This window comes from Pinus tabuliformis, chromosome 7 (assembly GCF_031772625.1).
Source record: "Pinus tabuliformis cultivar Carrire ecotype Pingquan chromosome 7, CPIR1, whole genome shotgun sequence".
In the NCBI taxonomy this organism is placed as follows: domain Eukaryota; kingdom Viridiplantae; phylum Streptophyta; class Pinopsida; order Pinales; family Pinaceae; genus Pinus; species Pinus tabuliformis.
In genome coordinates this window covers 1,748,670,244-1,748,683,031 of record NC_142293.1, presented here as the reverse complement: position 1 = coordinate 1,748,683,031, position 12,788 = coordinate 1,748,670,244, and the positions used below count along the sequence as shown (strand labels likewise).

General features: G+C 30.6%; 1 non-coding gene across 1 annotated transcript; it reads left to right on the top strand.

Moving 5' to 3' along the window:
* Positions 1-9,650: 9,650 nt before the first annotated feature.
* Positions 9,651-9,723, top strand: TRNAR-ACG (transfer RNA arginine (anticodon ACG)). The gene has a single exon. It is a non-coding gene; the product is annotated as a tRNA-Arg (tRNA).
* Positions 9,724-12,788: the final 3,065 nt, after the last annotated feature.

The window sequence follows — 12,788 nt, the reverse complement described above, 5'->3', positions numbered from 1 at the left end:
GTGAAGGGTTTCGTTGAAATTCTAATTTCGAAAGTAGTTAATATTTTCATTATTTTAAAATAATTTGTCAACTTTGCAGTGATTTTAACCATTACATTTATTAAAAAATATGATTTAATTTGTTCTTATTGATATAATTAGTGAGTGATTTTTTTTTGTTAAATTGGTATAGGATATTTTCTTTATTTTTTCATATTTTAAAGTGTAATATAAGAAACACTTTCCATTTTTAAAGTATAATCATAAGAAACACTTTCTATTAACATAATTTGTATTTTGCATTTATTTCTTTTTTCAGATCGAAAAAGTATGATTTTATTTATATCAGAAATATAAACATAGCATTATGTATCAATACAACTGTTTCTCATATAGAAGAAACTATGCAAAGGAATGGAGAACTTGACATAACAATATGTCCCAGCCTAATTGAAAGGCATCAACAGTTCATGCCAAAAGAAAATAACTAACAGCCATGATAGGTATGAGCCTAAAATAGCCTCACTGATCGTAGAGAAGGCAGTATTTATCTGCTGAAAGCAAAGAAGATCAAAACAATCTGCCCATATCAAAAAGAGAGCCAGAATTGCAGACATCAAGCTTGGATAATGTGTATTTGTATTTGTATATAATGTGTATTTGTATTTGTATTTAAGTTATTAGAGGATTTTCTGAGCAAAATAACTTGAAAAAAATAACTTATATTGATTTTTTTTAAGTTGTAAGAAAATTTAATTTCTTTTATTATAATTATTAAATAAACTAACCAAACAAAAATGAATAGATGGTTTTTATAAGGACAATGTCTCACAAGTACTATGATTTCATGTTGTTAAATATTTTTCCCTATATGCATTTAATGTATCGCACATTTTATATATATATATATATATATTTATATTTATATTTAAGATAAATTATTAATTTATGGAAGATTTTAAAGTTATTTAACACATTTTTTAAATGTCAAAAAGAAATATATGTTTGTGTATAATTTATTTAAAAACTTTTCAATACTAAATTAAAAAAAATTTCAAGTTAGTTTCATTGGTAATCTATTTAATTAGGAGATTGAATTAAACCAGATATTTTATAAAAATGCTTTGTGTTTGGAATCGATTTTGCAAGTAGTCTTATACGTGTTTACACACATGCTTACAACTACCTCTCGATGAATATCTATGTTAGGCCTCTTTGAAACTATTTAAAGCAAACCATAATTCAACATAGTTTTAATATCAAATTTATTAAAGATCGTACAAACTCAATAAAATTAATAATTCAAGTCAAGTACCTTCCTCTAAATATGCTTTACACACATGCTTACAACTACCTTGTGATGAATCTCTATGTTAGGCCTTCATGAAATTATTCAAAGCAAACCATAATTCTAACATAGTTTTAATATCAAATTTATTAAAGATAGTACAAACTCAATAAGATTTATAATTCAAATTATGTACCTTCCTCATTAAGACAATGAAACTTATATAAGCTCTCTTTATTTATTTTTTAATTTTTTGTTACGTAATTTTTTTATAAACAAAGTTAGGAAACTTTTGAATAATAAGATTTATAATTCAAATTATGTACTTTCCTTGATTAAGACATTGAAACTTATATAAGCTCTCTTTATTTATTTTTTAATTTTTTGTTACTAATTTTTTTTATAAACAAAGTTAGGAATCTTTTGAATAATTCATTAACTATTCACCTCTAAAAGGTCTATTTTTTGAGTGATTATTATTATTATATAAGTACACCTTACTCATGACTATCCAAATTAAATAGAGTCAAAATCAACCATTGAATAAGGTATATCCCCACCAAATAATAACATAACTAATTTAGTAGAGACGATAGTGACAACCTTTCTATATTCTTGTAGAAATTAATTTGTAGATTCAAAACTGCTCATGAAATTTGCTAAATCACAAGACTTGAAGCTACTCTACTGATATGTGGAAGTTAATTCACCATCTATAGCAAGAAACATAGACATGCAAAAAGAAACATCACACATGCACAAATATTTATCTAAGGGAAAGCAACTGCTCAAAACCCCTTACTATCTATATTGCATTAATAAGAGAATAGAGATGAAATACATATGCTTGCTCAAGCCTGAGCACACCTTGCAAGTGTATACTCTATCCCTCTTCCTGATTGATTGACTATGGCCAACACTTAGCCAATTTTCAAGCCCTCCAAGCTCCTATTTCCTTGCGTTATTCCCTTGGGAAATTGGCCCCTATTATTTAGGAATTTCCCACTATTGAATTGTGCAATTCCCTAGGGTCCTTCCTCTGACTGCATGCACCACCTGTACACATTGGAATATGCTACAATTGATAGTACACTTCCTTGGAATCTCCATCTCAACTGGGTAACTCAAATTCTCTACATGCAACAATTATTTTAGGCTGATTGATCAGTTAACTAGTTGATCAATGAGTGTGGTTGAAGTTCCACTTCCACAACTTGACCTCCATTAGTTCTTCTCACAGTTAGAAATAGTTAAACTCACAATAACTCAAATTAAATGAAACAGATTGCTACAAATTAGGAATCTAGCATACTGAACTGAACTCAAGCTTCCCCAACTCAAATTAACTCACTTAACTGAGTAAAAGTGCCATTTCACCTTAGTTAACTACCTCCAAGATTTCTATTGAAATATAAATTCGAATTTTCTCTAGTTTGACTAAGGCATGTCAAATTGAGATTTTCTTGCTACATTTTCAACACTCCCTCTCAGTAAGAAAGGGAATATCATCCACCCCTATCTTAAACTCGTGGAACTTGAAATTCTCTCTTGACAAGGCATTCATCAGAATATCAACATCTTGTTCCTCTGTCGGAATGTACTGCAACACCATATTCCACCTCTACACACAATCTTGCAGATGGTGATACCAAATATCAATATGCTTGGATCGGTCATGAAAAACAAGATTATCAGAGAGTTTGATGAAACTCTGATTATCATAGTAAATCAGAGTAGGATCCATCATATGACCAAACAAGCCAACTAGTATCTTTCTCATCCAGATCGCCTCACATGCTGCTTGATTTACAACCATGTATTCTGCTTCTGCCGAGCTAAGTGCCACAAATATTTGCTTCCTACTGTACCAAGAAACTGTTGCGGACCCAACACTGAAAATTCCACCTGATGTACTCTTCCGGTTTGGTGGACTCCTTGCCCAATCTGCATCTGTGAAGCCACACAGATTCACTCCCTCTGTATGTCTGTACCATAGTCCGAACTAGGTAGTGCCTCTGAGGTACCATAGAACATGCTTAGTTGCCCTCCAAAACAATTGGTTGGCCTAACCATAGCTTGACATAAGTTGTTGACTACAAAGCACATGTCTTGTTGTGTGTTCACAAGATAGATGAGTGAACCCACCAACTATCAGTAAACAGTCGCATCCACTTCCTCACTTGAAGTGGCATCCTCTTTCCTCCAGTTGGTCACTAGAGGAGTCTCCATGGGTTTTCACCTATCCATGTGGAACCTCTGAAGTATCTCGTTGGCATACTTCTCTAAGAGACAAACAGTTCCCCATCACCTGACCATACTTCCAATCTAAGGAAGTAGTGCATGAGACCCATTTCCTTCATCTTAAACACTCTTGCAAGGTCCTCCTTGCAAGATCTGATTAACTTCTCATCACCAGTCAAGATCAAGTCACCAGCAAATAAAACAATAATCAATAATTTACCTTCTATCAAAATATGATAGAGGTTTGCATCCACTTCAATTTTGGTGAAGCCCAAACTAGTGAGATAACTATCGATCCTGGTGTACCAAGCACGAGGTGGTTTCTTGAGACCATACAATGCTCACTTGAGTCTGCACACATGAGACTCTTGATCAAAAGTCTTGAAGCCTTCTGGTTGCTCGATATACACCTCCTCCTCAATAACTCCATTGAGGAATGCAATTTTCATACCAATCTGGTGGATCTTCCACCCCATCTGTAAAGCCAAAGAAATGATTGATCTGATAGATGATTACCTTGTTACAGGAGCAAATGTATCCTCATAGTCAATTCCACCCACATGAGATTACCCCTTGGCCACAAATCAGGGCTTCTACTTTTCTATGCTTCCGTTTGCTGACTACTTCACCTTGAAGATCCATCTCGAACCCACAACTGATTTGTCTGCTGGTCTTGGGACCACTTGCCAAACACTTTTATTCACAATGGATTCATACTCCTCCACCACAGTATCAACTCATACAGGTTTCTCTACTACTTCCTTGAAAGAGGATGGATCAATCTCTACTAGCTCAGTCATTAGAGCTATGTAGCCAGTGTACCAATATGGTGACCTTCTCTGCTTACGCTGATTTGAAGGAGCACCCACATTCTTCCTCACATCCTGCAAAAGTCTCTTAGCTTCGCTAGTTCTCTTCCTTCCTTCTTTGGATGGTTATTCTTAAGTGGCTATCTCCATTCTCTGCTCCTCAACTTGTGGTTGCTCCACAACATCCTGAGGCTCCTCCTTTGGAGTTAAAATCTCCTTATATGGTGGAATCTGAAGCTCCCTTTCAAGAGAGCATCGCATGGATTTTTCTTCATCAAGTTTGAGATCCCGTCGCACAAATGTCATCCTGAAGGATGGAAAATACACACAGTAGTTGTGGGGAGTTTTTGTGTAACCCACAAATACCCTCAACTTTGTTGTCAGCTCTAGATTCTTCCTTGATTATTTGGAGACATGGTAATAAATAGAGGCTCCACAAATCCTAAAGTGTTAAACATCTGAATTCCTCCCCGAGAAGCCTCCTCTAGTGTGATCATGCCAAGAGTTTGATGAGGACTATTTTTCTACAAATAGACTGTTGTGTTGCATGCTTCAACCCACAAGTGCAAAGGTAGGCTTTGGTCATGCAACAACACCCGTGCTACTCCCACAATGCTTCGGTTCTTCATCTCAGCCACCCCATTCTGCTGTGGGTTGTGGGGTGCTGTCAACTCTCGTCGAATGCCTTCTTTTGCACAAAAAAATTTGAACTCATTTGACACATACTCACCTCCATTATCGCTCCTGAGAGCCTTCACCTTCTTGCCTGTTTCTTTCTCCACCAATTCCTTGAACTCTAAGAACTTGGAGAAAGTCTCATCCTTCTTCTGCATGAAGAATATCCAACACTTCCGCGAGTAGTCATCAATAAAGATGAAAAAATACTTGTGCCTGGTAGTGGAGGCTGTCGAGAAAGGTCCACAAACATCATATTAGATCATTTCAAGGACTGCATGTGCTCTGCTGTCCCGATCATGGAAAGTGGATTTTTTGTACTTCCCCAAGGTACACCCTTTGCATGTGTCCTACTGCTCTAGTGCTCCTTTGGGGAGGCCTGTGGTAATCTGTTGCGTGATCTTCAAAGTGCCATGATGCAAATGACCAAGTCTTCTATGCCAAAGTTGCCGACATCGCGACTCTACACATTCTCTGCCATTGTGCTCAATGGAACACAATCCTCCACATCTAGCTTCTAGAGGTTCTTCACACAAACCCCAATCTTCTTCACCTGTCCTGTGGCTATGTGTCTAAGGAATAGCTTGCCTTTGCTGAAGATCATATCATAACCATGGTCTTCCAAAATTGCAATGGAGACAAGATTCTTCTTTAGACCCGTAACAAACATCACAACCTTGGGCCTAAGAGGGGAGCCCAAATCCCTCTGAAAGGTGACTGTACCAATCCTGGTCATGCTTCACCTTCCATCATCTCCCATCTCGATGTGCATATGGAGATCCATTTCCTCCCAATCACTGAAAAATCTCTCTTAGAATAACAAATTTCAAAATATTAGAATAACAAAAGCCCTATTAGATCATATCCTTCTTTGACATTGAAAAACCTCCATACCATTAGGTGTTTATAACTACATTAATGCAATTGGCCATGAACTCATAACCTTTCACTGATTAATTTTTTGGTAATTGGGTAAGTCATCTCACTTAGAGACCTAAGCCTTCTCAATAGCATATACGTAAACTATATTAAAAATTTGAATTATAACCTTTTACTCATAACCTTTTTGGTAACCACAAGATATTGGGTAAATCATCTCACCTAGAGACCTAAGTCCTTCTCAATAGAATATATGTAAACTATATAAAATAACTTGAATTATAAATAAAATTCATTTTATGTTCTCTAGTTTATTACAAAATTTGTAATTCGTGGTAGTTTGAGAGCCTGGAATTTAAATATTTTATATGGAACATTAGTTCAACCAAACCATTGGTTAATCATACACGACCTAGGTCAGTCAATAAGATGAGATAAATTCTTAAAGTGACTCCACCAGAATCTATTAACTTTAAGTGAAATTCCCTACCTTTGTTAAGGGGAAAATGTTGGAAGCATAATCCATAGAGATTATGTAAATTTGGAATATTCACTAGTTTGGAAAATGAGAAGCCACAAGAGAAGTTGAAAAGTCGAGAAATCCAAAAGACCTCTTAAAATATGAAGCCAATGGCCACACATTTTGTATTAATATGTATATCATTTTATTCAACTCATGTTTATCTAATAAACTCATTCATTTTCATAAATATAATATAACCATTACATATAATGCATTTTCAAATATAACAACTTAAAAATTTAGAATTCTCGCAATTTAAAAATTCAATTTTTAAAAAAATAATTTATATCTCTTTCATTTTAGTAGTCGTAAAAATATTTCACTTCTTTCGTTACAATCATTAAGCAAAACAACTTGAGAAAAATGAATTCGTAGAGGAGGAAGTTGAATATATATGGATTCTTTTGTAAAATATTTTAGCAAAAATACATGACTCACACGTAGTTAACTAAACTATTTTGTGTTTCTTGTACTACAACTACATGTTGTTTGCGAGTTTATGAATCTATATTTAATTAATGTGTCTTTAGTGAATGAAGCTTGATATATTACCTAATATTTATATGCTTTCAAGTTATAAAGACTTTAACATATAGTTGACGTCAATATTTTGGCCATTATCTAAGAACCAACTCTAAACAATTATGATGAACTCTTATTAATCTAGAATTAAGATGGATCTAAATTAGTGCTATACTAGTACTAATAAATATTACATACATAACTATATATTTTATTTAAAAAATATATAAATATTGTTTATTAATAATAATCACATCAATTTTTTTTTACTGCAAACTCTAATAATAAATATATATTTTAAACCTATAATTTTTTTCTTGTTATCAAAATGATATGTCAAATATGTATACATCTATTTTAAAATATACTTTAACACTAATGAAACTGACATACTTATCAACTTTTTCATATGCTCATATGAAAAATCCTTAATAGTTTTTGTTCCATCTTGACATCATAATATATTTACTATTTTCCTAACTAAACATTTGAAAATTAGAAATCTAAACCTTTCTAGTTCGCCAACATTGGACAAATTTGAAGTTCGACTTACAACACAATTTCAATCCTCCTTGAAAAAACAACGGTGGCAAATATCACTTACAAAGGGACAATTTTAAGATTCAACTTACAACACAATTTCAATCCTCCTTCCAAAAAAAACAAAGGTGGCAAATATCACTTACAAAGAACAATTTTAGATCTAGATAAGTAATTGGAAATCAACCTAGAGATGCTAGGAGTGGGGAGGGGAGTTTGAGATATTTTCTATGTGCTAGGTGGAAAAATATTCTATGTGATAAGTGGAAATATATACTCTTTCACAGCATTTTATTAACAATGTCTTTATCAAATCAAATCCCTTTTAAACAATACAATGTGTCACAGAGCACTTGGGACTATCTTCCCTATGCAAAATTATCTCATTTGTACAAGAGAATCACAACACGACTAGCCTCATTATCAAATATTCTTGTCAAACACGTACTCAGTGCTCTTAATAACGCTTTAGATAAGCTAGCCAATCCAGCACACCATACCAATTAATGGAATCCACAGGGACGCTCCCATCCCATAGTCAATGATCATGAACAATAATAAAAACGACATGTGTTAGAAGGGCATTGCATGCAACGAATGTAGTAACAATTTGAATAAGTGGGAGGATATGCACTCGAGTCAGCAGCTGAGCCTGGTTACATTTGCCTCATACCATATCTATAGCCATACACCTGATACGAAAGCTCAAATGAAGTTCATGACTTGTTTCGGCACCTCGAGTGGGATCAACAGATTTGTAGAGCAATTCTCATTGTGCAGATTCTCCATGGGCGCATGATGAACTAACGTGGGTGAAGGATGCGAGAGATGTAGAGAATGGCTCATTAAATTGTCAATGATGAAGATAGCTTGCAATATGAACAATTTCGCATATAAGGTGGTGTGGGTGACGTGGAAAATGCAGGGAATTACTGTGGCCAGTCTTCAGGACAGGAAAGACAAGTTAGAACCGAGAGAGAAGTTGAAAGAGGGAGCGTATGACCAGGATACAGAGTGCATTCAAGAAAAATAGAGAGCAAAGGGAACAAGCAATTTGAAACAACAAAGATCCAAAAAATTGAAGAAGAACTCAGAAAGAAAATCAGTCTGATTAACAGGGAGATAGACAAACTTAATGTCCAAATGGGCACTTTGAATGACATCTTTTCTTTGCATTAACACTGGCTCTATGAACTCAATCTCGACCTCCATCACCTCCAATGTCAGCTACAAACTATTTTGGATTAGAATCAGGGAGAAACTCAGGTATCAGGACTCATTTATGAAATTTGTTTTGCTAATTCAATTTGGATGGTTCCATTTTAACGAGCATCTTTAAGTGGATGGTAGATTTTGAGAATTTCCCAAAATTTAATGATCAAGAATTGATCTGTCTCTTGATTGTCAAATTCTAACATATTCTTAAAATTTGCAATGGAGATAAGTTCTTGACCTCACTCTTGATAGTCAAATTCTAAAATATTCTTAAAATCTACAATGGTAATAAGTTCAAAACCTCACTCCATAAAACATTTTCATAATTATAAATCACTGGGAGTTTAATTCAAAATTCTTTATCTAGTGCCATCTAAATACAACTATATCAATTTGTATCCATATAGATACAACATATGCATTGTAAACCGATGAAACAAAAATGTGAATAGTCATCCTATACTACAATTTTTTTTTGGGTTTAATTTCTTTAAAGACATTTTTATTAATGAGATCTATATTATTAGTGTTAATTTTTTTACACTATTTTTTACTTTTACCTAACATAATTTCAAAAACATATTATATTTGTTAATTGAAATTATTTTACTATTTTTTAGTTTTATATAATTTAAAAACATATTATATTTCTTAATTAAAATTATTTTAAATAGTTGAGAAATAATTGCTATCTTAAATTTAAATATCCACTACAATAAACTATAATATTTTAATAATTATTACTATAATAACTTCTTGTCTCTAAATATCCTCACCCTAACCCGGAAACTGAGTAAAAAGCTGATTTATTTTAAAAAAAGAAAAACAAAACATAGGTTTTAAACCATGAACAATGTCAAATTATCTATAACTATAATATGAACAATAAATCAATTTGAATACCATATACACTGATGTCAACCATATAAATCTGTTTTAGGCCATCAACTTTCAGAACACCAGATCAGAGGAGCATGCGGACTCCGTGGCCCAATGGATAAGGCGCTGGTCTACGAAACCAGAGATTCTGGGTTCGATCCCCAGCGGAGTCGGCGTAATGGAAACTTGATTCTCCTCTCGTAAGTAGTTTCCATACCAAAACAATTATATTTTAATTTTATTCTTTAAAATTATGATTAGTTGATTTAAGTGGGTCCATTTTAGATTTGCATGTCTTTCTATGAATTAATGAACTAATCTGTCAAATATATTAGTGGGTTCATTTTAGATTTGCATGTTTTTCTATGAATTAATGTGTTAAATGATAATATATTTGTGTATTATTATTTGTCGACTCGAACCAATTAGTTTATCGTGAGGACAAGTTCATTAAACTTGTCTTGACGATGAACCACACTAATTAATTCGAAACACGTCGACAAATAGTATTCTATGTATTAAATCTTATTGGAATAAAAATATATATTATTTGATTTAAATATTATATATTTTAATAGATATTTAATATTATATATTATTTGATTTAAATATTATATATTTTAATAGATATTTAATATTATATATTATTTGATTTAAATATTATATATTTTAATAAATATTTAATATTATATATTGATATAATTATTTTTTTACATGTCGTTTATTTTTTAAATATAGTTTTTAATAATTATTAAAAAATGATATTATAATTTGTACAAAATATTTGTATAATATTTAAAATAAAGTGTTGAAATTTATTTCAAATATAGTTACGTTGTTTTTGTTTTTTAATTGAATTCAAATATATATATATATATATTATATTAATTTCATTGAACACTTATTATTTAGAGTTAATTTATTATGTTATTTTTATTATTTTTTTTAATTAAAAATATATTTACATATTAATTTTTTATAATTAATGATGACTATACAAATATAAAATAGAATTATAATTTATATAATTTTTTAATATTAACCATGTGAAATATATTATGAAAAAAATATTTTGATACTTAGTATAAATTAATATCCAATAATACTTATCAACCATTTAATTTATATTTAATACACAATTTTTTTTAAAATTCTTTATATTCATTACATCACTAAAATCAAACAAATATTTATCTATCTTATTTAGTCAACAAGATGTTTATATATCTCATCCAAACAAATATTTATTGGATAATACTTATATAGCTTATTTAGTCAACAAGATGTTTATATATTTTATTTATATCTAACTTATCACATTTTCCTTCAGACCTAGACCTATACAATTTCGTTCTATAACATAGATTAACATCTTATTTATATCTAACTTATCACATTTTCTTAGACATAGACCTATACAATTTCGTTCTATAACATAAATTGTTCATACTTATCTTTGGACTACATTCCCACTTCTGAACTAATTTTTTTTGGAAGCTTGTCATTATTATATTTTGTATTTATTTTTATTTACTATATATATATATATTATATTTATTTTTAATTATCATTTAAATACTATATATTAAAAATATATTTTACCAATAGATTTTGTCCAATACTAGTGAATCAATATTATTTGTTTCTAGTTATTGTTAATTTTTCCACACTACTCTAGTAGTTAGATGTATTATTTTGATCCACACTACTCTAGTTGTTAGAGGTACTATTTCTAGTCATAGGTCATTAGCACTGTTGTAGGACTACTGAAAAGCCCTTTGTTTGCCCATTCATATATGTTTTTGACACTAACTTAATGATACTTAAACTAAGCAAGAGTCTTTACAATATAGCCCTTATTCAAATGTGTAAGTTATTTTATACCTTTCGAATTAATACCTAAACTAAGCAACAGGTATCTTTCAAAGTTAATAAGTAAACTAAGAGGCTGGAATGCGAGCGGCCTTATTAATTAATATAATTATTGAGTGATTTTTTTGTTAAACTGATATTGGATATTTTCCTTATTTGTGCATATTTTAAAGTGTAATAATAAGAAACACTTTCTATTTTAAAAATATAATCATACGAAACACTTTCTATTCACATAATTTGTATTTTGCATTTATTTCCATTCACATAATTTTTTTTTTTTGTAAGCTGAGGGATACTCTATTTTTCCATTACTGAAAATAAAAGACATTACATATATAGGCAGGTCTCAACCCGCCCTTAAGGGAAACCGGGTAAGGGAAACTAGATTTCTTGACCATCTAAAGTTTTTAAAAGCCATCTAAAAAAATATATATTACCAGTCTATCTATCCATGCTAAATATCCGTCCATTCACATAATTTGTATTTAAGTTGTTAGCGGATTTGATTTATAATTACTAAACAAAATAATATAACAAAAATAACTTAACAAAAATAACTTATATCTCTTTCTTTTAAGTTGTAAGAAAATTTCATTTCCTTTATTATAATTATTAAGTAAACCCACTGGGCAAAAGTTCATATTTAATTCATATGCATTTAATGTAGGGTACATTATAGATTTTTTTTTTTATATTTTAAGACAGATTACTAATTCACTGAAGATTTTAAAGTTATTTAACATAATTTTTAAATGTCAAAGAATAATTCATATGCATTTAATGTACGACACATTATAGATTTTTTTATATTTTAAGACAAATTACTAATTCAATGAAGATTTTAAGTTATTTAATATATTTTTCAAATGTCAAAGAAAAATATATGTTTGTGTATAATCTATTTAAAAACTTTTTAACACTAAAAAAATTCAAGTTAGTTTTATTGGTAATCTACTTAACTCGGAAATTAAATTAAGTTATTTATTTTATAAAAATGCTTTACACACATGTTTACAACTAGATTGAATTAAACCATTTATTTTATAAAAATGCTTTACACATATGCTTACAACTACCTTGTGATGAATATCTATGTTATACCTTTGTGAAAATTTTCAAAGCAAACCATAATTCAACATAGTTTTAATATCAAATTTATTAAATATCGTACAAACTCAATAAAATTAATAATTCAATTTAAGTACCTTCCTCTAAATATGCTTTACACACATGCTCAAGACTACCTCGTGATGAATCTCTATGTTAGGCCTTCAATAAATTATTCAAAGCATACCATAATTCAACATAGTTTTAATATCAAATTTATTAAAGATAGTACAAACTCAATAAGATTTATAATTCA